Source organism: Rhea pennata, chromosome 6 (genome assembly GCF_028389875.1).
Source record: "Rhea pennata isolate bPtePen1 chromosome 6, bPtePen1.pri, whole genome shotgun sequence".
NCBI classification, from domain to species: Eukaryota; Metazoa; Chordata; class Aves; order Rheiformes; family Rheidae; genus Rhea; species Rhea pennata.
In genome coordinates, this window is record NC_084668.1 from 4,217,226 (window position 1) to 4,243,989 (window position 26,764).

Consider the following 26,764-nt stretch of genomic DNA (forward strand, 5'->3'; position numbering starts at 1 on the left):
GGTTTGTGTTTGTCTCTTTCCAGGAGAAGAAAGAACTCCAAAATGACCTTCTGTTCATAAGTTACTTTGAAAAAGGCTTGGCCTGAAACCACTTCACTGCTATTGATATAGTCTAGTCTTTGTACATAAATCTTAAATATAAGCATTGCTTCAAATCTAACTAAGCAGTAACAAAGCTTTAGTTTTCAGATTCAATTCCCCTCAAATCCTTTACTGAAGTCCCCTTGGCACTGTCACTTCAAAATCCGGAGAATGCAGCGCAGTGTTTCTCAGTGTCAGTAAAACAAAAGCTTTCTTGAATAAATACGTGCGAAAACGCTGCAAACAAAACCACCTCGGCAGACGCCACCTGACCGGCTCGTCGCGACCCTCTCCGGAGCCCTGCGCGGGCTCAGCGCGTGACTCCTCGTCACGGCGCAGCGCTGCTCGCTGCGGCCGTCCTCGTTCCTAAAGAAAACTGCACCAAAAAACACGTTTTCCTTGTGGGAACAGCCTTTAGGCATCAAGAAATAGCAAGGTAGCCTAGAATTTCTATACGCAGGGAGCCGTTGATTAAATAGTATATCCTTTTTTAATCTGCTCACTCTATCACAAGTGAAAAAAGAAAATAAAAGCCCTTATGGTTCTGATAATCACCTAACTCCCAGTTTTGCAAAGAACGCTAGCAATTCTACCCTGTCATCGAAATGTAAAGGCAGAGTGAAAAATTCAGTATTTACTACATGGTGCCTCACTCTGCTCTGAAAAAGGATGACTCAGGAAATGTTTTTCTTTTTTCCACACATCATCTTCCAGCATATATTGCACTTCCCCGTAGTTAAAACACTAGCTCATATATCCTATTACTACTGTAAGACAGCAGCATGCACCAGCGTCCCAGAGGTAAGGTTTTACTTCTGCTTTTCCCCTCTCCTCATGGGGCAGTGGTCTTGGACGTCTAAGCCACGGAAACTGGAATCACACTGCAATTAGCTGCACACTTTCTATCGCTCCTGCCAAGAGCTAAACCACTAGTTCTGGTTTATGGCAGAATGCACCCGACAACTGCTAAAGCAGAACATGGTCCACTGAATTAGATCTGATATTATTTTTCTAAAAAGATTCTCACCCTTATTAATTTGCTGCAACCTTGTATTTCACTTTACTGTGAAAGAGCCTCAATAATCTTCAAAAGCACAAAGAATCTAATGAAAAATGCATTTTTGTTAGCAGATGAAGTAACAAGGATTTTCAGTTGTGAAAGGTTCATTTCAGTATGTTTGCGCTAAAAGGCAAGACTTGTTGTTAATTCTATTTCTGACTCATTAAGTCCATTTAAAAAAATGTACAAAGTAATTATTAAAAAGCAACTTCATGAGCTGTGGAATAAGAAACAACAAATGGGCTGTTATAACAAATACGAAGAAGTGTGAGCTTGTAGTTCAAGTATCCAAGAATCACAGTGACACCAAGTATCTGGAAAAGACTGTTTTTCTTTGAAGACTTTAAAGATATCCATCAGGGATGACAGTACCAACTCACAGTCAGACTGAGGTAACGCAATGTTTTATCTCAATCTCTATTAGGCAGTCTCTTCTACCAACTCTGCCCCAGCCTGCCTGTTCCTGTACAGCCAAAACCATTCCCCCCTCAGCCCATATGCAATTTCCACTTTTAGGTCTAAGTAGTGATGGATAGAGCTTGAACCTGAACCTGGGACATCAGGGAGCAGAGCAGCAGCTGGGGTCCTACGGTCTTTGCCCCATCGCTTGGTGATGGTCCGTCAGTACATCTCAGACTACACATCTCATGGTTGATGCTTCACTGGGCTACATCCATGATGTGCATCAGGTGTTCAGCTCCTCGCCACTAAAAAGGGCAGATTAAAAAAAAAAAAAAAAAAGTGAGTAAGTGCTACAAATTGAGGTAGGGTCAGCCCTGCAATATAAGAGATCAGACTAGACAGAGGCAGAAATAATTTACTCACAGATCAGAAGCAGATAAACGAGTAAGAGAGGGAAGAAATGAAAATGTGCTATACTGAAAGGAAGATAAGAAAGAAGCTGTTCATCTTATGTATGGGAACCAACTGCTGAGTATGTATTTCCTATGCAATTTTGGTATCTATCCCCACACTGTTAATCTGAAACATTTTGCAGGAAGTGGATCGTCTATTTAATTTAAGATGCTGTTTGGAACACTATAGGACTTTCAGATAATTCAACAAACACATCAGACACCAAATCTGCAGAGCATAAGGGCTATAGCCAGGATTTTCAAAAGGAGATGTAGATGCCTAGCTTAGGAAAGAGGGTCTGGGAATTTTGTCTAAGCATACAAGTTCTTGAACTCTGAAATCATTGGTATTTGAATACTTACACATTCTTCTAAGATGACTGTTTACTGGTTATATCAAAAATAAAATTTCAGCCCAGTTACACACGCATTAACATAAGGACATACGACATTGCACCAAAGTTAGCAAGGGTGAGTGCCTACTGAGCACAAACACGAAGGTCATAACCAACATAATTAACAAAAAAACTGATAACCTACAAACTAAGGTGACTGCTTGTTCATAAATTAACACAGAATAGCCTGATGGGAACAGAAAATGTTCCCAAGAAATTATTTACACGTGGCAGAAGTTTGCAAGTAGCCATTACAAGGTGAACCCTCTTCTACCAACATGCATGTTTTCATCTGGTCTTAGATTTAAAAATAATAGTAAAAATAAATGCAAACTATTATTTTCTTTCTTTTGGGACCTGGCATATGTGCTTTAACAGACATAGGTGGAAACTTCTAAAATAAATTAAGAAATGTACTTGTCAGTTTATTAATCAAAGTTTACCTGCTTCACATTACAGAGAGACAAATTAAACAAGCTACCACGGTACTCAGAAAACATCTGCTAACAAAGTCAGAAGTAATGATAAACAAACTTGAGTTCCCTTTGTGGTTGATTTTCATCCAGCTGCATTTAATTATAAAAGAGCTATCAAAGAAAGCTCCCCATTAGCAGCTAATTCAGAGTGACTTCAGAGGAAAATCCCAGAGCCTCCAGTGCTATCTCTCCAACAACTTTCTCATCTCTGCAAGTGATTGAGAAGAGCTGAATTAGACCAGTTTACTGATCAGTCCTCCTGCTAGCTGCCAGAATAAAATGATGTCTCTTTTCTGTACCTGCGATTGCTTGTTTTCAAGGAACTCTTATTTGTAGGACCTATAAGATCCGGCAGACTCTCTCCTGCAAGTACTCTGCCAAGTGCATCAATGCCAGTGAGTCAAACACAGATAATTCTAAAAGCTGTTGTATGCATTCTCTAAAGCAGAGGGTCTGCTGATATTACGGAGCTAGTGAACAAACTTGATGTTACACGTTTTTAGATAAAGTATCTTTGACGTTGGTATTTTCATCATGAAATTAAATATATGATCATTTAAAAATATCTAATTCTGATTTATGTCCATCAGCAATTTCTGCACGGATGTGGCTGCAGACTGATGCTCTGAATCAGCATGGCACATCTAAACACTATTAATATATATCAGTCGCTCTTAATTATAAAAAAGTAATAATAAAAAAGATGGATGACTCAGGGTTTCCCCAGAGCTTCTTACATTGAGAAATACTGGTAATTCTGTAGATATGCAACCTACCTGCCTAAGCAAAAATTAAAAGTTTTTAAACATACCCAGAACTACTAGCAATTATTTTTAAATTCTATAAAGTTCAGCAATTACCACTCAGTAACGTGCAAGTAACTTGTGTACTGCTATTAGAAGATTTGGCACCTTATGGCAAGAGCACAAGTATAACGAAATGATTTTTTTTCCTTGTATTCCTTTTCTCTAGGCCAGTAGTGGGTGATTCTTCCTCAGAGCCTAGCTGCTATCTGGCCAGCAAGCAAAGATGAAATCAGAAACCCGGTGTGCCAGATACGCACAGCTGTATTTGTGCTTCTGCCGATCCCAGAGGAAAGCACACCACATGTCGGTTACTTGACTTAGGGTGGGTTGGTGAGGTGTAAGTTAAAAGGGCAGCTGTACACTCTGGGAAATTTTCCAGATTCATTTTCTACCAATTGCTTTAACAACGCCACAAGCAGCGCTGAAGAGGTATAGATGCTGGGTAACACAGGTAGAAAATAGAGAATTTTTTCCTACGTCTTATTTCTTATTCAGTCCCCAGGCTCTCTTGAAAAATCTGCAGGCACTTTATAGAGGATTTTTCCCCTGCAAGAATAAAGGGATTGGCTCAGAATGCTGCTATTCTAAGAGGTTAAGGAAAGAAACGACATTATTATATAGCCACATGGTAATCACCCAAGGTCTCATGCAACTATTGCTGTTGATGTCTCCTCTAGAAAAGAGTTTATTGATGTACCTGGCCTGGAAGTTTGAGAGTCGAGGGAAGAAAATGATAACAGGGTTTAACAGACCCTTTGTTTACGTAAACATCCATCCACAATCTGTGTCTGATGGGGTGAACATACGGCTTTAATTTTACCCTTGGCACATGGATCAAACGACGTTGCCAATATCTATTGTTCTCTTCATAACAATATGCCTGGTGGTTTCAACATATCCTCTCCATTAGCTGGCTTGAGATCAAGCATTACTGTGCATGTGCTTGTGCCTTCGTAAAACTGGAATATGGATTTTTCTTTGTACCAAATGTGTAAGAAGGAACACAGTTGAGAATGGTGGTCAACTGTCACAGTGAGTCATGAGAACGCCTTGCTACGGATCGCGTGGAGGAGCTGAAACACGGTGGGAAGGAAGGGTTGGTTTGGATTTGCAAATCCCCAGCCGTATAGCTTAAGTTTTCCAGAAACCAAAGGAAGTGGTGAGTCAGATCCTTATCCCATTTTGTCTGGGGTTCAGCAAATCTTTCTGGATTTGGCCCACCTCTGATCGACATCAGTTCTGCTTTGGAACATGGTCACACAAGGTAGCTGTAAAATGGGTGGATTTTTTTGATTTCGTTTTCCTTTTTTTTTTTTCTTCCTTCTTTCTCCTTGTTATTTCTTGTAGTTTCACTTCCTTTCCATTTGCTGCAGAAAACCATGATAATACTCTCTTTTAACTGAGGAGATTGGGATCTGGGGAACAGCTTGAGAAGAAACCTCAGATGGGCTCCCCGAGCCAGAGTGGCTTGTCATCTCCATGCTAATCTTCTCAGTTCCTGTCTCAGCTTCTGAAACACCAGCTCTGCTTTCTTACGTTTCCAGCAGCAATCAAACTTGACATTTCTCCTCTACATTGTACTGCATTTCAGCCTGCATTTCCAAATATTTGATCCAAAATTCATTTAAGTCAATGGAAGGACTATCGTTGCCTTGAATGTACTTGAGATCTGGCATCCTCTTTGCACTGGATCATAAATGCTTACTTTGTACTGGCTAAAGTAGTGAGAAAACAAGTATTTTCACTTTCTCTGGTACCATTTCCAGGACAGTGGAACAGCTCTCACTGAAGAAAAACACTAGTAAAGACAACAACTCTATTTGAGCCATTCTGGGAATTTATTCTCTTTGGTACTTTCTTTCATCCTTGTTTTGCTTTCGAAGGCTGAGACAATCTCCTAGGAGAGATGGCTGCACCAGTTGAAGGTGCAACGGCCAAGTTATGCCTCTTGTAGGCATGAAGCACTGCAGCTGTGGCGAGCCACCGGGCGCTCCAGGGCCACAGGCATGTGCAGTGTAAGGCATGATGGAAAGCTTGCTTGAAGGAGCACTGGAAAAGGAGGCAGCTCCAGGAGAAAACACCATATGTCACCATAAGTAGTCATCAGCAGGGCAATTTTTTTCCACACACTCATGATGGTTCTCCTCACTGGAGGACACTAATCTTGAAAATGTTAGTTTGGTTCAATATTTCTACCTCCTTTCAGCTACGCTATTTCTCTCTACTTCTCCCTGTCTTCGAGCTATTTGTTGTTTTACCTTTTGAACGCGCTCCTGGTAAGCCCAGTATTTTAAATGATTTCCCTGACCCTGTAATACTCCATATTGATACAAATACATGCAAATACATGTCTGTTAGGCTTTTTTTTAAACAAACAAACAAAAAATTATGCTAGGTTTGGCTCCACCTCGTATTTACACGTGCAGAACAACTGCAATGCTTCCTTTAAACCACAAACTATAATTTAAGGAGGTTAAGAAGAACAGGTCTAAGTGCTGCTTGTGCAGTCACATATATGCAGCACTGCTTCCATGTCTCATAGCTAACCATGCACTTCAGCATGTTCTTGAGTGTCAGACAGCTAGCATTTCTGCATAAGCTGATTTTCTAATGCTATCAGAAAGTAATTGTCACTGCTGTACAGAACTAAGGCAGGTTTTTCTTGCAGTTGTGGCACAGCAAAACAAAAGGAAAAATTTTTTCAGAATCGTTTTTACTGAGGATAGCGGCTCTAAAATTGCTCTAAATGCACTGGAAAGCCTCACAGTCATGGCAAAGTCACTAGCCTAAATGCTTGAACCCATCTATAAACAGAAGTGACTTTTCAAATCCTTTGGTGAATGAATCATGTATTTTTTAAAAAAAGATTGGGGTCATACCAAAGATAGAGAGTAACTCCCCAAGAAACAACTGCAGGACAAGAGGAGACTGGGAGCAGCTACGAGAACAGACATGTATGATTTAGGCCTATGGAGAAAAAATGTTGCACTAACTTCGAAATTATGTGACACCCCAGTTGTGAACTTATTACAGAATTAACTACCTTACTTGAAATGGCACTCATTGACATATGATATTTCGTCTAATCCTCTATTGTGTATAAAAGTGCAATATATTGCAATATAAATCTTAGTTGTATTATTACTTTAAAAAGCATTTTAATCAAGAGTTTTTGACAAATGTAACTACAGACTGATAACTGCTCTTGGGCCAATATTTTTATCAGGAGTTTGTCAATTTTACTATCATTTTGGTCTCACACTGAAAGAGAAAATCATCATCGTAAAAACCCTTTGGTCCTGAATCCACGCAGCTAATACTAAAGATGTCTAAGCCTTCCTGGCTATTGTCACATTAGGCATAAAAACATTATTTGGAATTAAACGTGGTGAAAATCAAGACTAGAGCTCTCAGCACAAACACACGGGTCAAAAGGCAGAGTTACTATAGGGTTACATTTCGCTTGCCTCCACTATGGATGCCCAAAAGGTCTTCAGCAGTTGCTGGAGCTCTGTTCAGGGTGTGTTTGAAACTACCTGGTGCAGTTTTTGAGGAAAAGAGTTTCTAACCAAACACCCCTGGAGAACTCCAGAACAGACCTGTTAATGAGGGAAAGGAAGCAGCAGAAGCCACAGTGAAGTGAACATATAACTAATATAGCATTATCAAAGAGATCTCATCGTTTAATTTTAGCGGGGAAAATGTGGTATCTCAGATACCGTGATATGGGTGTTTGTTCACAGCTACTGTACCTGTCAGCTGTTATTATACTGATGCTGCCATGTTCCCTGAGCTGTTTTGATTCCTTAACAAGCAGAGAATTTTCTCTGATGTGCCATCTGCAAAGTACAGTTTACCAAAGCAAAACTTATCTCAAATTTTTAATAATTTTCAGTCAATTCCAATAAAAGCTGATATATTTTTGTAATTCTTACAAAATAATAGCAACTGTGATTTACCACATGTGCCACTATTTCATCTATTTCATCATCAGATAGTCTTCTTCTCCCACTGATTTTTCTTTCCAGCACAAAACACAATTTAAATGTCAACTTGAACTAAAAAAGTTACATTCCTGTGGAGATTGCTAGAATCTCACACAATCTCAAATAATTCAAATGCTTCCCACTTCTTTAACTATTTTCTTCTACTTTAGCATCCCATTGTGCAGCTTCTAAAAATAAAAGTGGTATCAGGGATAGAGTATTGCACAGTTTGTTTACTTACAAGTGGCAGGACGAAATGTCCTTTTAGTTCAAAAGGGAGATGGTCACGACGCATCATGGAATTCAAAGGTCGTATATTCAGCACACCAGTGCACACTGAAAGACTATGACGACTGTAGCAAGGCCACTGCTAGTTGCATAAAAAGGGTGACAAAAACAAGGGAAAATAGGGTAGGAATAGAAAAATAGTAAAAATATTCATCTTATGATTAGTATCTGCTTGCTGATCCATAGGCAATGCGGATGTCCATGGCATTGCACGTGTGCACCCACTTGTTTATTCTTTCAGGAGACTTCATGCTTAAGTCATTAGGCAATTATTAAACCCATGAGGGTATTTAGAATCAAATATTTTAGACTTGCAGCATCCTCTAGCATAGCCGTCACTCGTGTCTGGCAATGCTTAAAAGTCTGAGTAAGCTAGTCTGACTCCAGGGCAGAACTGTTGGTGGTTGGCATGGACATGGCCAGCACCTCAGTGCTCAGGTCGCACTGCAGCTGGGCTCTCTGTCCTGGGAGGTGACAGAGGAGATGTTCTCAGATCAAGCACACTAGCTTAGTCCTCACGTAGAGTTGCTGGGAAGCAGTGATGCCATCCAACAGCCCAGCCTCCATGTAGGAGTCCAAATCCCTTCTTCTACTACAAAATTTGTACCTACCCTTTTCATTTAAAACCTCTTGTTTATAAGACCAGAGAGTTTTCATCTTTCTCACCTTTTTTTCCTTCATTTCCTATTTAGGCAGCTCTCCCTCATCTTCCTGGCTTTCTATATGACATTCTCCACTTCCTGCAAGGTTGCACAACAGGCAGGAGAAAGCTAGGCGAAAGGAAACCTATGCGCTTTCCACTCAGGTCGATTCTTCACATAACTTAGACATCAAAAAGTTTACTATTGTGAACAACAAGCCCCAAGACTTAACTCTAATCTCTGTGTTCCCTAAATTCAACACTACTATTATACTAGCACTCACCAGTTTTGGAGGATATACATGCTAGAGATGGAGGTTATCAGTACCTCCACAACTGGTGCACAGAAATAACTCAGACTATGCTGTTTAAGAAGAAATAAAGCAAAAACAACTTTGGTATTATAATAAACCAAGGATTCATTTCTCTTCTACTTAGAAAGGATGGGACTGTCAGAAAGCCAAATCTGGCTGCCTTAGTCTAAATGCAAATTTGATGTGCAACTCAAGAAAGACACTGAAGAACACCAAGAAATGTAGGAAATAGTGTAGAGTTCAAAAGGAACTCAAAACTAGCCTAGAATTATCACAGGAATTAGCTGCTGGGAGTGCAGTGCCAAAAACCATTTGGAAGAAATGTCTTCAACAGAGAGGTGCTCAACCAACCTGCATTGGCCTTTCCTACCTTCTGAACAGAGAATTTTGTCACAGGTAACAAAAGCCAGCTGTGTAGCAGAAGTCCCGATGATATCTGCAAGGATGGAAAAAACCTGTTATGAAGAAAATGTGCCATGGGAGATTTGCAGAAGATATTGATTTGTGAAAATATTGAAAACATGGACTAAAGTCAAGTTCTATAAACTCGCAGTGATTTCAGGAGTACTTGCACAACCGAAAATTAACCCTTCCTTCCCCTCTCTGGAAATCTCTGTATCATACAATGACATAAGACATATTTAAGGAGTTGAGATTCTACTTGGATCAAGAGCTCCAAAATAGGCTCCAGTGCTGTGTTTTAAGACTCTGGATTCTGATCAGACTTCTTTAAGCATTTAAATTACTGCAGTTTGGTGAAACTTCAGGAAAGAGTGTGTTTGACATCCCAGACTGGGCAGTTTGTATACTGATAAAGAACGTATTTCCTTTTTCAAGATATTCAGGATGATTTCTGTTCTGGCTTTCTACCCTGTCTTGCCCCAAGCTACTGCTATTATAAATGGTGAAAAATGTGCAGGTATGCATGGGAACAAAAAACAAACATCTGCTCCAGGTGAGTTGTGGTCATACGAGATTCTGTGGTGCTGCTTGAAGGAGTAAAGTTTTAAAATCCCAAAGAAGAGATAAATAGCGCAATTCCATCTACAGTAAGTGGATTTCATCTACCTCACTGAAAAAAAAAAACAAAAAAAAAAACTTCAGCATCGACAGGATAACATGTCGACAGGAGAGAGCAGGTCTGACTCACAAATGCATTACTCTCAGCTTAACAGCTCTGCTATTCTGATGACCTCTGTGGATATAAACCAGCAAAATCAGATAATCAGCAGCAAATCAAACCCAATATGTAATTATTAGGCACAGATCTTACCTACCATCACTGCCTGTTCAAAACTCACTGAAGGGGGAAGCTCTTCCCAGCCCCTTCAGATTTCCACGAGCCTTGGATCAGGCTTTTGCAGAGCTGTTCCCTCCTACTCTACAAACAGGTGATGAGAACCTCATACATTGCATTTACCTAGGCAAGGTGTCGGAGGCAGTAATTAATTACTGTTTGTAGAAGTCATTGAGATGGTTAGAGAAAGGCACTAGAGAGAAAGTGGTGTTATAAATTATTACACTCGAGAATATTCAAACTCTTCAGCATTCCTTCGCTTGCTTCTCACAAACTTGAAGCATTTTCTTTTCCCCCTCTGAAACAAAATTAGCCCTCTTGACATGCACAAGCCATTAGAGAGGCTGTATTTACAAGCACCTAACAGTATTTTCTCAAGTTTATTTTGACATTGACTTTTAATCAACATGATGATGATTGAACAAGGCAGTCCAATATTTCACTAAAAAGGAATATTAAAAGTACATTGATTGTGTTTACAAAGATATTCAATTAAAAAGTATAAGTCAAGTGCTGTTATTTAACACTTGACTTTACTTATTTTGAACTCTTGTGGCTCTGTTGTGTACATGGTTAAATATGCAATGCTGTATGTTTCAAGTAAATCGGCTGTAAGCAATTTGATATTTTAATGAAAATAATTACAGTTCGAATAATATGAAGTATATCTGAAGTGTAACCCCCGGTGCTACTTCCCCAGAATTAACTGTGATATAAATTATCATGATTTATTATGGTTACTTGTGCTTTATGTGTTTGTAGGGGATCCTGGCTAGCAATGATGATTCTTAACTAACAAAGAATTGCATTTCAAAAGCAATTTTTTCTTGGATCTCATCTGTAACTCTTCTACAAAAGTGATATGATTTAACTGTGCTGCAGTATGTGATATTGCAAAGATGGCATTATTGAGCTGTCATTTTGACAGCTTACTTTAATTTACACCATTTAATGGATGAATACTTTTTTTTTTTTAATCTGGTGTTATTCTTTCTTAATATACCATATGCCATCGATCCCACATGCACTTCTTTGCATAAGTATATCAAATTGTATAGTGGTATAAAGCAATGTATGTGTCATATACAACCTATCTTCTGAGTGACACATCTGAAGCCGAGGCCCTTTCCGTTCTTCAAGGATACTGTGGATCCTCTGACATTTCTGCGCTCGGAGTTGAAATATGTTACACAATACATCATAGAGCAATTGGCATCTGTCCACCTCAGAGATGGGCACATTTCAGATATACTGTACAAAAATAAATTTATGTAAGTCATTTGCCTTGGTACAGGCAGCGCTATAGACAGTGCAAAGATTATAATAATTGCATTGCTGCAAAAGCCAATATTTGCAGCAGCTGGTTTCAATTGTAATCACCATTTTAAAATATTTTGTCAAATCTCATAAAATCTTTCCCAGTTCCCAAGCATGTTTTGCCAGCTAATGGTAAGTAACTGCTCACCAACACGAATAAAGCTTGGATGATCACTCCCTTCGTCTTCCTTTGGGGAGTGCAGCTTGATCATTGCACTGTCAGCAGAGTTAGGGGGTCACCTCCACAGGAAACCAGAGGATATACCAGTTTGATCCAGGCCTGTCAATACCTCAGTCTTAAATGACCACAGCAAATCTCAGCTTAACAGAACTTCCACATCCAAAATCCTCCTCCTTTATTTTGGCAATCTTCCTAAAGACAGAAGCTCCCTCTATCCATAGTACAAACAGATCAGAAGTTTTGTAACTGCATAGGATGCCACTAAGCTCAGGAGAGAAAGTTCCCCCTTCTAGGGAAGATGGATTAATTTCAGCTCAAGTACCACATGAAAACATTTATGTAGTTTCCATGTCAGCACTGGCTTTTATCTACCTTGCTTGGGCCTGTCTACAAAAACTGTGTCGACGTGTCTACCAGAGCCTGCAATCCTGGTATAGAAATAGTTGCCAATACACTACAGGATATTCTGTCATAGGGGAAAATGTTACTGTGCCTTTGGGGAGCAGTCTGATTTAAAAAAAGTTAATGATAATTTAGTAACAGGATGAAGAGCAAGTTAACAATACTTTGAGAAGTTAGCTTTATTCGGTAGACTGTTGTCTATTTTCCAAGGAAACCTAGAGGTTAAATAATTTTTAAAAAATAAATAAATATTTAAAAAGTAACAAACAGAAAACGACAGTCTAGTCATTCTATTTTGTTACAAACTATTATTTTTCGGACAGAATTGCTGCAAACAAAAATGCAGCACCAGCTAAAGATTTTGAGGAGGAGGTAACCAGGGTTGAAAGCAATTTTGTTGACATGAACTGAGGAAATACAGCATGCCTTTATACTTGCCTAGCTCTTTGATGTTATACATGATACCCAGTATGGCATTACAACCAACTGTACATGTCATAAAAATATAAAGATTCCATGTGGAGAAAAGCTGCAGTGAATTAATACCTCTGTCAAGGTGTACCCTGCTATGTATTAAGCCATCATTACTTCAGATTCCAATTCACACATTTTCTGCACTTTACATGACAGAGAATGTGCAAACATTCCAGCTAAATCAAGAAAAAGGTTATTTTAAATTACATCAGACTGACTACCAAAACACTTGGAATAAGAAAATAGTAGGATATTTATAAAATTAGGTGCTTATCCATAAATGTTAAATTTTTTTGAAAAATAAATAATTCACTTTTTTTGTATTTTTTTTTAAGTCAAGGCAGCAAGGAGTTCATCTATGAATAATCTATGAAACTTAGAAGTTTTATGTGACACGAAATTAGATATTTGCTTATAGCTGAAAAACACATGTGGACAACTGACACGTTCCCACTGTACCTACTGAATATAATTAAGATTTTAAGTTATCTTCAGATACATATTAAGCAGCCTACAGGACATGGTACAGAAGATGAAACAATTGACGTGAACAGATCATTTTTCTACATATTAGTTTGAGTAGCCATATCAGGTAAAAAATATGGGAGCTAAACGATAAGGTATAAAAGGCAGCAAATGCTATTGTAAGCTAGGCAGGTGCTTTCATTTATAACACATTTCTTATCATATATGCATCTTTAAAAAAATTATCTGTGATTCTGGATTTAACATTTGCACTGGGCTTCACTGTACGGATAGAGAAGTTGCATCTTTTAAATCTCTGGTAGAAATTCTAAAATTTACACAGGGTAGTGAGGTGCCAACTCTCTCCCTTTTCAGTGGCGAGAACAAATTGAGAAGATTCACAAGTTGGAAACACGAGCCCTTGACCCCTGTGATGCTGCATAACCCTCCTCAGTATCAAGCAATGGATTATCTTACCTGCCACCTGCAAGATGGACTTTTGCTACATGTATGAAAAAAGCACTTGCATATCTCTGAGGTAGACTTCCTCCTACCCTAGCTTCCCTATGGAAGATAAAAATAGACCAATGAAAATGCTTACAGAAAGCTGATGGATTTGAAGGGGGGGGGGGGGAAGCCCCAATTAGCCTTAACAGCATAAATTTCTGTGTGTGTCCACTCATTTCATTTTTTTTACGGGTGGAAAGAGAGCTCCAGAAAAATGCAGCAGGCTTAGCAGCCCTGATGGAAAGGAGAGGGCTTCCAAATGCTAAGAAAAGTATGGAAGCAAACTGATAGAGTGTCATATTCATTTCTGCTGGGTTTAGTTGGTCAGCCCTTTCCCTTCCTCCATACACAGTAGATGCACACACAATGATCTATAGTACATACACCATAGTATGGACACCACCATAATCACAGCAAATGCTGGATCAGATATAGTAAGAGTAAATTTAAGAGGTTATAAATGTTTTTTCATAATAGTATGTATTCAATACTATCGCTAGTGTAAGAGTCCACAGACATAAATTGAAAGCTTTTCTCTTCTGTTATGTGATCATAACACAATGACAGTAGGAAAATCATTTTAATTCAGCTTAGTAATGACTACATCGCATTGTCATTAGAACATGATTAAAAAGGCAAAACAACTTTCATTATGAATCTACAGGGAGAACCACGACCATCGTGAAAATTGGTCAAAAAAACTCACTCCTGCCACTAGGTCCTAAAGAAGGTAAAACATTTTCCATGGAAGGAGGACACGGGAGGGGGAATGAAGGAGACCATGATGTTCTCAGCCCAACACATCCTGCCTGACGCATCAAGTGGGAGGTTGAGGTCCTGCAAAGTCAGTACTCTACCACCACTGCAACCATGTCCAGTCCTTGTGCTTGTAAAATACAAATATAGGATTACGTATTTGTAAGGAGTTTACCCCAGAAATCCGTTTGTTCAAAGAGATGATTTGTTTTATCATATAGTCCTACAATCTTGGGTACTGTGGCACATGAAAAAAAGTATATCCCTAAAAACCTTCAAAAATATTTTTTACACCACCCTCACAGTCATGAGAGACAAAAGAGTGCTGAAGAACATCGCTACACGTCACACTGCTGGTGAAAGCCTGCGGAGGAATAACGCTGTTAGCTAACCAAGGCCTGCCAGATGTGCAAAGCCAGACTTCCCCACGGGCTCCGTTCCCTTTCCAGCACTGAGCTGAGAGTGCAGCACACGGGGGGCGTTTTGGGTGTTCAATGCAGTCAAAAACATGGCCACGAGATTTTGAATCAAAGCATTAAGTTTCAAGCCATTCTGAAAACCTGGCGCTTACGGAGATGTCTAAGTCCTGATGGCCATAGTATGGCCATAACCACTAAAATATACAATTTCTGTTCATAATTAGTAGTATTTACTCACACAAATAGTTTCATTGACTTCAGCCACAGGGAACACTAATTTCATCTGACACTGGAGAGCATTTCTAAGACCGAGGAGACAACAAACATAACAGCATAAATAGTACTAAGACAGAGCTATCTTTCTCCAGCAATTGAGACTACAACTTCAGCAGATACGAACCAGAATCAGTGTTACTTCTATAAATATTTCTGCATCACCTCGCAAGTGTGGGCGAGTGAGAGAGAGGCTTCTTTTATTCCCTGAAAAGAATTAAAACCTAACAAAACGGTGAAGGGAAAGATGGCAGAATCCTCAGTCAGAATATAGTAACGTATTTGCAAAGCACGAAACAGTCACGCAATGCCTGACATAGGCAAACAAGTTTTGGCTTTAGGAGATGTGGCTTTGCTCAATCTCAAAAAGCAGTCACACAATTGCAATACTCAATATCCCAGTTTCAGAACTGCTATGGACTCATTAAAGGACCAGTTCTATAACGCATCAACGAATTAGTTGGTGTACATCAACGGGGTGATAGTTATACTTGAAATTAAGCATATCCTCAAACACTTGTTTATAAAGGTCTTTTGAGCATAGGCTCAGGGTCCTGGGTCACACCAGACATAGCAGAGTCTTAAAATATTTTCTTAAAGTTTTGCCCAGCCTTGGAAACATAGCTTAGTGTCTTGGACTCTTCTCATAAAGTGAAAGGGGCCATGTGTCTTGTAAAGACTAGGCCCAAGGGAACTGAGGTAAAGTATTTTTGTAGCCTTAACACAAATTTTCCTTGTGTTTATGGCTTCATTATTTCAGTGGATGTGTTATTTCAGTGTGTTTTTCTGCTACTTATTTTTTTATCTTCTTTACTGCTCTTTATTCTGCCCTTCTTAAATCAGGAAAATGGACTCAACAGATGATGCAGAAGTCTTTACAGCAGGGCTACTGTTTTTCATCTCTGTTTCCTGAAGCTTGAATAGTCACATGCTTAACATACTCAAAGAATATTTCTGTAACATTACAGTATTAAAAGTACTGTTAGTAATGTCTGGTCACTGGAAAAACTTCCCTTACCAAAAGAAGTGAACATTTCTAGCCATGCAACTCCATTTTGCATTAAATGTAGTTAAAGAGTTAAGGCAAAATGAATTAAAGTAAAATTGTTTCTGATTAGAGGGAAAACCCAGGCTTAGGATGTGGTTACTTATTGCAAAATTTGATCTTCAGTCATACCTGGCAGTGTGGAAGGAAAAAAGAAGAAACAGCACTGAAAAATTAACATATATCTCTTTTAAGGTAAATGCTTCTAAAGTAGTGGTCTCTACACCTATGCAGTTGATCTTTACACTGGTAGAGGCCTACCTATGTAACAACCAGTTGAAATTGGTATAATAGTTACTATCTAGGCAGTCTATCTAGCCTTGGTAATTTTTCTTTGTATATATATTAAAAGAAAGTGCCATTTTTGCTTGATGCCAAAGGTACCTGAATTGATACAGCTTTTACTGGAATGCACAAAGACAGCAGCTATTGGTCAGGCATAGCTAAAAAGAAGTATTTTCTGTTCTGATGGCAAATCCAAATTTTTGGTTTATTATCACATTTACTTTACCTAATGTCAACTCACTTGCCAGTTCTGCTTTACTGGTTGCTTATTTGCCTAATTAGAAGTAATATGCATGTTAACTGAGCCTGAAAGTTGCCCCTACAGTCTGTGCTTAGGGACTCCAATGATCAACTAAGTTGGCGGTCAAAGTCTTGCTAAGAAGTAATGCTTAAGTTCTACGAGCTGTCACCCTAAGGCAAAAAAAGTTGATAGTAGGGATGACCGGATAAAACAATAGGAAGCCTGAAGCTTTTCTCAAACGTCAACCAAAACCTTGAGCCAAATCTCTTACAAGATGTGAAGTTCTCATTTTTTTTTAATTTGTCATAGTCTTCTTATTTCTCCTTTTGTTCTGTGCCAGAAAAAAAAAAAAAAAAGGAAAAAAAAAAAAAAAAAAGGAATACCAAAATATTAAGACAAAAGGCTATTTTGGGATTTACGACATGAGAAAAATCCAGGAAGGAAAGGAGACCTCATGAGAAAGCCTGTTTTCACAACATTTTTATATAGCGTTCAAAGAGTGTGTGCATGCAAGGGCAGAACACGGTGCATCAGGCTAACAAAACATAAGTGAGGAAACAAAACGTACCATAACACGACGAGTTACTTTGCTTACCAAGTCAAAATAGTTGGTATGTTGCATTAAAACCTGGCAGAATCATCGCGTTCTTCTCTCATGATATGCAGATTACATCTTCGCCGAGAACCACTGCCTGGCGCAGCGGCGAGAGCCTCTTAACATCGAGTTGTCCAGTACTCAGCGGGAGCTCGCCTGCCTGCAGGAGCTCAGCAAAAGCCACGGCTTTGCATGGAGACAAAACGTCAGCTGGGCAGCTCCCAAGAGAGGAGCAGAGCTCCTGTGCGTGCTGCCTTCTGCCCCCGCACGGCACCAGCACCCAGCCCGAGCAGCACCAAAGACAGACGTCTGGGGAGGAGACAGACCAGATACTACAAGTAGTCTTTGACAAGACAAATTACAAGTAGTGGTGCAACTTGTTTGCTAAAAAAAGGGGTACATGACACTACTACAAAAATCTCCGCTTTAAGATACATCTCAATCTCTCTCTCTCTTTTATTCAGATATTTAGAAAGTCAGGTTGGTAGGCATGCCTACGGTATAATCTCGGGAAAAATTCAAGGTGAAAGAGGAGAGAAGTATGCTCAAGGCAGAGCAGGTAGCAGGTTGTGGCAGTTATGTTTTACTGTTTCAAACAAAGCAAGAAATGCAACAACATTATTTACAATAGATTTAACACAGATAGCAACTAGGTAGGGAATAGTATATGTGACTGACACCACAACTGAAAGCAGACTGGCAAAGAGTATCACTTTATCGGATTATTAAAACAGGCAACTGATGTCTCTTCTTCCTCCACTCAAACTAATGCAATGTGATTGAATTTACCACGGATGTGACTGGACTCAGCATGGACCAAAGAGGTACCAAAAGCACACCCACCATAAAAATTACTTAGGAAAATAAAGTCTATTGGTCATTTTTCTCTGTAGTTTAGCTTTTCCTTTTGTTTTCCTTTGCTTATGGATATTTGGAGATTTAGAGAATGCTGGAGATTCAAATTTTCCTCCTGTGCACATGACTATACATTGCATTGAACCTTTGTCACATTATTTCTGCTGAAATAGCTTAGCCTTTCTGAAACACCCTAACTCTGCGTCCAGGCCCGTTTGACGAAGCTGTCTCTGTAGAGTGAATATCAGCCAGGGGAAAACTAGGGAGAATTTACAAAAAGACAAATTTGAAACGGCAACCGAAGGTGGGTCTCCTCTCCTACCGAGGGAGCTTCTGAGCCTGGTTTTCATACCTATGCGGGGCTGAGGGAGCTGTTGCAATCTGGCCGTGTAGGAAGACAGCAGCCTCATAAAAGGGAATCTTGGTGTCCTTACTCATCTAGTAATTTTCCAAGAAAAGCACCCCTTGTGGGAATCTGCCTCTCACTTTGCCTAACAATCTGAGGGTTAAAATATTGATTTTACCGATAATAGCATGGCTTGACAGGTTTCATTGAGCATGCAGTTTTTATTTCAGTTCCGAAGGACTTCTCTGAAAAGTAAAAACAGATCAAAACACTCAGATCAGTACTAACATAGGCCTGTTTTAAAGTTATGCAAAAGAATGGAGCAAAGAAAGTTTTTTATTGTTAGCACAATAGAAAATTTAACACCAAACTTTAAACAAATTGTGCCATTTGCTTTTGCAGCAGCAAAGGAGTTTATTATTTCACTATTTCATCTCACCTTGTGTCATTAAAATATAGGACACAAGTAGTAAAACACAAAGTAAATATGCACATATCTTTACACCATGTAGTGTAGCTATAAATCTTGCTCTTTGATAACAGCTGTACTATAGCAATCATTTGAGTAGTGCAGCTGCCACAACAATATCAAATTTTATAGTTAAAAAGCAGTCAAAACTTTAATGGTACAGTGGAGGTAGATATATATTGTGCTATAAATAAACATTATCTAATGAAGAAATGAAACATGTTTATTTTTCCTTGACATATCGTTCAATATCGTATATCTTTGCTCCTGCAAGCTGCTATAATAGCAGCCATTATACTCGAGCATGTAGGAAAAAAAGTCTATAGTTTGTGCTAATTATGTTAGATTTCAATGAGGGATGGGAGAACTTCAGACAGTGTGGCCTTGCAAGCAAGGCCTTCATTTCGTTACAGCAATATCTTAAAATGTTATCAGAGCTAACATGCGCTGGCAGAGGTTCTGAAGTGTTTGGGAATGCAGTGAGAAAAGAGTGGGTTTTCCCCTTAGACGAGTACTTTTGCGGTGTTTGTCTGACATGGTGTAATCGATCTGGTGAGTAGGAGACCATGAGAACTGACGTACTAGTTCAGATGAGTAGTTGCTGCCACTTTATTCAAAGCCTGTAAATGGATACGAACAAGAGAGCAGGTCTAGCAGAAGCAGGCTCGTGTCGCTCCCCAGGCAATATGTCTCTCGAATACCAGTCTCCATTAATTTATTTGGTTGCTGGGATTAAGAGTATGCTTGGGTTGAAACACAGAGACATAGCTCTTGTCACACTTCTGGAGATGGTCACCTGCCTGCTGAAGAAAGGCTGAACAAGAGCACAGAAGTGTGGAAGGGATTTTTAGCAAACATGCTAAACACATCTTAAAGAGACCACAGAAGGGGAACTCGCTACATAAGAACGGCTGATAAAATATTGCCTGACGCTCTGATGTTTGTTTCTATAAGCACATTCACTTGAGTCTGGAGTGAACATCCGAAACAAGTCTCCCAGTCGCTTTAATGAGCCATCTGGAAACCCATGAACTGGATTCCCTCCAGTTGGTGCTAAAATGAAGGTGCACACCTAGTGCGTCCTCACCACTAATGGGCGTTCAGCCCAAGAGACCAGACTAGTCTCAGTCCAAGGCTAACCCTGAGATACAGGCACGGCAGATGTCAGGGCCCCAGCACCAAACATTTGGCTCTGTAGATCCACCCCTACTGTGCTGCACCATTCACTGACATAGATGTAGCCCAAGACAACTAAAAGATGATCCAAGGCTTTAATTATAATGTCTCAAGAAGAGGATGACAGAATGGGGAGAAAAGGAACAAATAACCTGGGTTCCTGCAACACTAGGAAATCTAGTGAACTCCATTCTCTTAAAAAAATCTGGGGATGTGATCTTTCTATTAGGTCTTAGAAGTACCATTTCCAGAAGGAAGATTATGATCTTGCAAGGAATTTGCTTCCTGCTCAGCACGGGTTTCTGTGAAGGTGACACACTGGCTCACATCAGGAACCACGGAGATCCAAGGGGGAGCTGATACACTGGAGATCCAATCCCCAACATACAGCTTACCACAGTTAAACTTTGTGTGTGCCCACCATCAGAGATCCTCAGGGTGCTTTTGCTTGCCATCAACAGCACATTTATCTGAAAAACCCCATGAGATGCTATAAAATAAACCCAACAGCTGTTAGCAGAAGATGACAAATCCTAGATACCTTTCTGTCACATAGCAACCTATACAAGTTGCTGTGTGTTTACAAACAAATTGTTACAGCAAAATATTAAGTCCTGGCATTTAGAGAAGCTCAAGAAATTACTCACTCCCCTGGAATTCTGCATGACAAATTAAGACTATGCTTCAACTCTTAATAAATGTAGCTAGAGCAGAGTTTCATAAACATTCTTGAGATTTCTTCTGTAGCAGCTTTATTTTGGCTCCCCACTTTTCCTGCTTAAACAAATGGAAAGGTTGGCTGATATTGTCAAAATACAGCACTTCTCGTGAACCAGGAGTCATTTATTATACGTAATTTATTGAGCCTGCATTGTAAAACATAAAATCATATTTCTACAGGAAAAAAAACTCATTACCCTAAGCTAAGATTATTTTCTTTTAAAAGACAAATTATTGCAATTGTGGATTCTGTAAGTAAGATTATGTGCTTCCAGAACTGGCCTTTCAGAGGCCAACAGGGTAAGTTTTAATGAACCGTGCAATGTTGAGTAAGAGCAGAACAGATGTTTGCAGAACCATCAGGTAGACCTTTGTTTATACAAATACTCCATGGTAAATAATATCTAATACCTTTCTCATGGTTTAAAATAACCTTTCCACTAAAAATACAAACCGTCTTTTTTCCCCAGTTGTGAACATGCTTAAAATCTAATTAATACACAGCTGACTGCGAACCCACCAAACTACTCACGCAGGGTTGGGCCTGTCATCCAGCGTCACCTCTTTCCTGACACAGTCTTAATCTCCTCCTTTGTCATTATATTGCAGTTTTTGCTCTAAAGGTTTCCGCACTAAAAAGTGGGAAGGTGAAGCCACAGTTCAATTCAATTTATTTTTATATTGCCTCTCATACAAAGTCTTTCAAAACGCTTTATAGTGAGAGATAAAATAATCATATAACACTCACCAGAATTCAGCACAGTGACTTTCATATGGTCAGTCAGGGTGAAGCTATCTACCAGGAAAGGGCTGGGAGAACAGAGAACTGCCACAAATTCAGAAACAGAGAGTATATTAATAAATATGTATGTTCTGCACTGTAGAGTAATGAGAAGAGGGAAGCATATCCCCAGTAAGTCTTACCTTAGGTAGGATAGTTTCTCCCAGCCTGGAAAATCCAAAACAGAGGCATATGCAACGAAGGAAGCACAGGGAGCAGAGATGCGTTGTTAAGAAAGGCATCATCCAACGGAGTGCTCTACAACTGTTTTGCACACAGAAACGTGAGTCAGTTATGTTTTTCCCCCATATGCAAGGTGCAATTTCCATTCAGAGAAAGAGAAGAAAAATATAGTCTGTTTTGAGAAAAGAGGAAGAAAAGCACTGAGTCACTACCATTCGTCATCTGCAAACGCAAAGCAGGAGCATCCCCGCAACCGGGGAGGGAAACGTTCCTGCAAAAGAGAAGGATTCGCTGAAGCCTAGAGTGGGCAGCAAAGCAAAAAAATGGTTATGGTACCCCCATTACTGTATTTAACTCAAATAATTTATAAACACATAGTGCCCCCAAAAAATCACGCTAGGTTAAATAATATGATTTATCATGATAAGCTGGGACCAACAGGCCAGGCACACGTGCTGCAATGGCATTTCAGGGCAAACACCAACCCGCGGGCAAGGCTGACACAGAAGTTCATGGGTGAATTGCATTTCCTCAGGTGAACTTGTTCTCATCAAGTCTAGAAAACAGACGCAGACAAACTGGCTCTCAGACAGGCTCCTAAGACAGCTCCATCCTTATCCAAACCAAACCTGAATGTCAGAGCACTTATCTCAGTATATTCCAATGTGACCTCAAATGGCACAAGAGAAGGATTTGCCAGAAAGCACCTTGATCATTAAAAAAAATGCTGCACGTTGTTATAAATGCTATAAATTCTGTGACAGAGTCTTAAGTTGTCACTCTAGGAGGACGCGGAAGTTTACTACATCTGTGAGGCCATCATTTTCAGAAGCCCACACATAAAGAAGGCTGGTAAAAGAGCATTTAAGAAAATGGGCAAAAGTTAATAACTCTTCCTACCTATCTTCTTGCCTACGCTGCTCAAGACATCTTTATAATGCACAATAAGAAAACACAATATATAGTAACTCATTTTCTGACCTTTTAATATTTCTGTCATTGATTGTCAGAACTGAGGACTGCTCTCTATCCTGAGGTGATGGATTATTTAATTAACTATTGACCTTTTCTGTATCAGATGTTGACAACGAATGCACTCCCACATAAGCTGTCTCCTTTAGATGCTGTTGAGTTTTATGTTGTACATTGATTTGTTTTACATTTTCTTTTTAATCTTAACATTTCTAATTTAAAAAGAAGTCAAAGTCTTGTACTTAAAGAATACTTTTATTACCTTTGTTACCTACTGTTTTGAATTTTCTTTTGAACGCCAGCTCTGTTTATAATAATTTATATTAACTGACAAAAGTCTTTCACAGATAAGAATTTTTTTTTTTACTTACCTATTACTAGGCTTTTGGCTTGCTTTCAGGACAACTTCCTCTACGCCAAGAGACAAATGAACAAAAATGGAATAACGAAGAGCTGATCTCTATATGGGGATCAACAGGCTTCCTAGCTCAGATTTTGCATCCTGGACTAAATATTATTAGAATCAGCTGATACCACTATTTGCCTTTGGCTCCAGCAAATATTCCAGGCAGGAATACGACATTTTATGCTGAGCGCCTTTAAAAAGCAAACGCTTTTCTACTCTCTAGCATGTCAGGCAATGTAAAGCTTTGTTTATACGTGGGCAAACTGAGACTGAAGACTTTCTCGCTCCCAAAATAAAGAGAAAAAAATCCACATCTTCATCCTGGAGCTCCAGGATCCCAGCGCTCTGTTCTCAGCAATTATATATTCTGTTGCAATCTTTTTATAAGCGAACAAGGTATTTTCCTCCGTAAGCTTGCTATTGGAACCGAACACTGAACAAATGATCCATGCCTCCAGGTTGTCAGCGAGATTTACATGTGACTCACAGAGCAGTTTGGGTATTCCACTGCGATTTTTCTCCAGAACTCCGAGAGCTGATTAATCTAACATATTCCTGTGAGAAACTGTCCAGCATTTCTCCAGGAAAAAGGTTTGCAGGCTGGCACACCTTCACAATAAATATTATCTATGAATTTTATCCATTCACATAGGAAAAAACAAACTTTTTTTTTTTTGGCCAGCCATAGTACCAGATAGACTAACCACAGTCACTAATATATTTCAAAGTGTTCCATTCCCCTAATTACTTTAGTAATTATAAAACCCTACAATCACTTCATAGGAATAGAGGAATTCCATAACGTATCCCTGCACCAGCAGAGGAATTAAAGCTTAATAAATTTCCAGAAGGGCTGTTTACAACAAATCATCATACTCCCCTCGTTTTTTTTTTTTTTTTTTTCCTGTGAAATTAGCAGTAGCGCAGAAAGCAGTAAATATTCCTACCAGTGACTGATTCTGTAAGTGGTTTTAATCAGAAGCTTTCTTTCTGCATCAATCAACTTTCCTTGTAACCTAAGCGAGACCCCATCATATGTCACCAATACACCCAGATAGCGAAGTTATAAGTCTGATTTTTTGTGATGTTAATGTAATATTATGATAGATATCTATTAGCGGATAGAGCGGAGCAACAGATACGCTCGAACATCTTTGACAGTGGATGCTCTTTCTTTGTCAGTGTCAATCCGCACCGGAATCACAGGGAATGAGCAAACGTGACAGGAGAGGACTGCACCAATTACGGATGAAGGGCGACTATCTACTCCCACTGTTTGATGTGATTTATTCGACGGTCCTTCCGCATCTACAGAGCGGCAGATTGTAGCTGCTTATGAAGTGACAAATAGCGCTCAGTGACATTGACTGACTCGTCTGATCAATTCAGCTCGTCTAAAAAAAGTAGCCGTGAATCGCTGCCCGTGTTGAATGACGGGACGTACAGCCCCGAGTCAGCTTTACCACCGCAAAATCTCAAATGCCATAGGAACACCCGATAAAAATGACTCCTTTTGAACAAATAACGCGACGGTCCTGTACGAGAAATGAAAAACGGTAACCTTTCCTTTAGCCTTCCTTTGAGATACATCTCACTTAAAGAACGTTTTGTCTTTGGGACTGTGTCAGTGGAACATTTTTATTCTCTTATAAGTTCTTGAATATTTGATATACTTTGCTGTAGGAGCAATGTATCTGACTGCAGAGAAACAAAACCCGGATTTTTCTGCAGGAAGCAACAAAGCTACTTTTCATGTTTTCTAGTAAAGTTGCCAACTCTCATGATTTTATTGAGTCATTAGATTATTTTTTTAAAGTTAGAGCTCCTGGAATCTGGTGATGATGTAATTCAGCTTTCATGTTAAAATTAAAAAGAAATAATAAAATTAAATAAAGGAAAGGAAATTCCTGACTTTGTGGTCAGAGAACAACTTGAAAATGTGATTTCAGTGAACCCAGTAGGCTCCAAATCCAAAAGAAACTGTAAATTGACTTATAAATGATGAGGGTTTTGTTTTTTGTGGGTTTCTAAAAGTAATCATAGGACTATAGGAATCTGACAGGACTTTTTAACACTTGGGCTTGACAGCACAGGAATTTCTTAGAAGTCTGGCTCATTTTGATAGAGCCATTGCATTAATAACCTAATATTGAAATCTGTTGGCCTTTCAGAAATTGGTGGGCCTTCTGGCAAAAGGAGCTACTAAATGCGTAAAGGTGGCAGAAACAGGCTAGTGGGTACCACATAATTCTTACCGCCGTTACGGAGCATTGACACCGCTGTTCTCATAATAATGGAATTACATGATAAGGGGTTACTAGGCATGAGTAAAGACTGCACACTATGGCCTTAAATAAACATTGAATCAAAAACTATTGAGGAACTGTTAACAAATTGTATTTTATCTAGCACTAGATTAGTATTTTATAAAGTCATAATTTCTTGCTACACCTTATAAATAACACTCAGCATATTCCTCATACAAAGCAGGCACATGAGTTGCCTGCAAATGGTAATTGCATGTATAAATATATACAAATTTGTGAGTAGGTCTACATGCATATATCAATATATATGGATGTACATATGTATAAATCAATGTCTGCGTGTGGGGGGTGCATGTGTGTAGTTCAATATATACTACAATATTAAACTGTTATCCATGCACAAGTATATTTATGTATATATTTCAATTTATTAGAGCTAGGCAGTCCTTTACAGACTTAATAAAGAGCACCAGCATTATAAGCCAAGAACCATTTTTCCCTTTCCCTGTATTATTCAAATTTATTAAACAATATTTCACATTTGTTTGACACAATGTCAAACTCGGGACTCCTAAAGAACTGCTGCAGCTTTGGAACTGTTATGCTTTCTTGGACTTTAATCATTTTTGGCAAGGCTCCATTTCCTGTCAGAAAGTGAAACAGCTTAGGAATGTCATTTTCACGAAAGAAAACAGAGAGAATCCGAGAGGAAGTTCTCCTCCACTCCAGAGCCCCTAAGATACTCAAACACACTCGCAGGAGGGCTGGAATACATCAAACATTAGCAGAGGGAAAAGGACACACTTTTCCCACATTAAAATACATGGATAAAGTTGAACTTTTGCTAAAAATAGTTCCCATGACTAATCCTATTAAGTTTTTAAAAAATTGGGCTGTATCTCCCTTGAAGTCAAATTATTTTTTAACTTCAGAATGACATTAGAAAAAGACTCTAAAGTGCCTTTGCTTAAGTCAAAGTCCCTGGAAGATTTTTCTTTTTTTTTTTTTTAAGTGAGATATGAAAAATGAGGACAGGAGCACGGATCGCAATCCTGAAAGGGCAATTTACCTATTGAAGAGGTGGGGAGTATCAGTCTCTCCCAGATCACTGCTTGTGATTTTAAAAGAGAGGCTCCCTAAGGAGGGAGGAGGTTAAAAGGAGCAAAGGAACAGCAGCCCCGGGCCGAGGCAGCTCCGTGCCTGCGGAGCGCCGGTCCTTGGGGGCAGGCTCGGATAAAGCCCGGCAAGGCTTTTGGACAAGAGCCACCTATTTCCTTCGCCCCGAAGGCTGTTTATGTAAAGCCATCTTGCATACTTGTTGTGCTGAGGAAACGTGCAATGGCCACAGAGACTCAGAGAGCACAACCGACGCTCCAGCAGGGAAAATGCTCCGCTAGCAAAGTTAGCGGTTCCCACTCTATCTGTCCACACC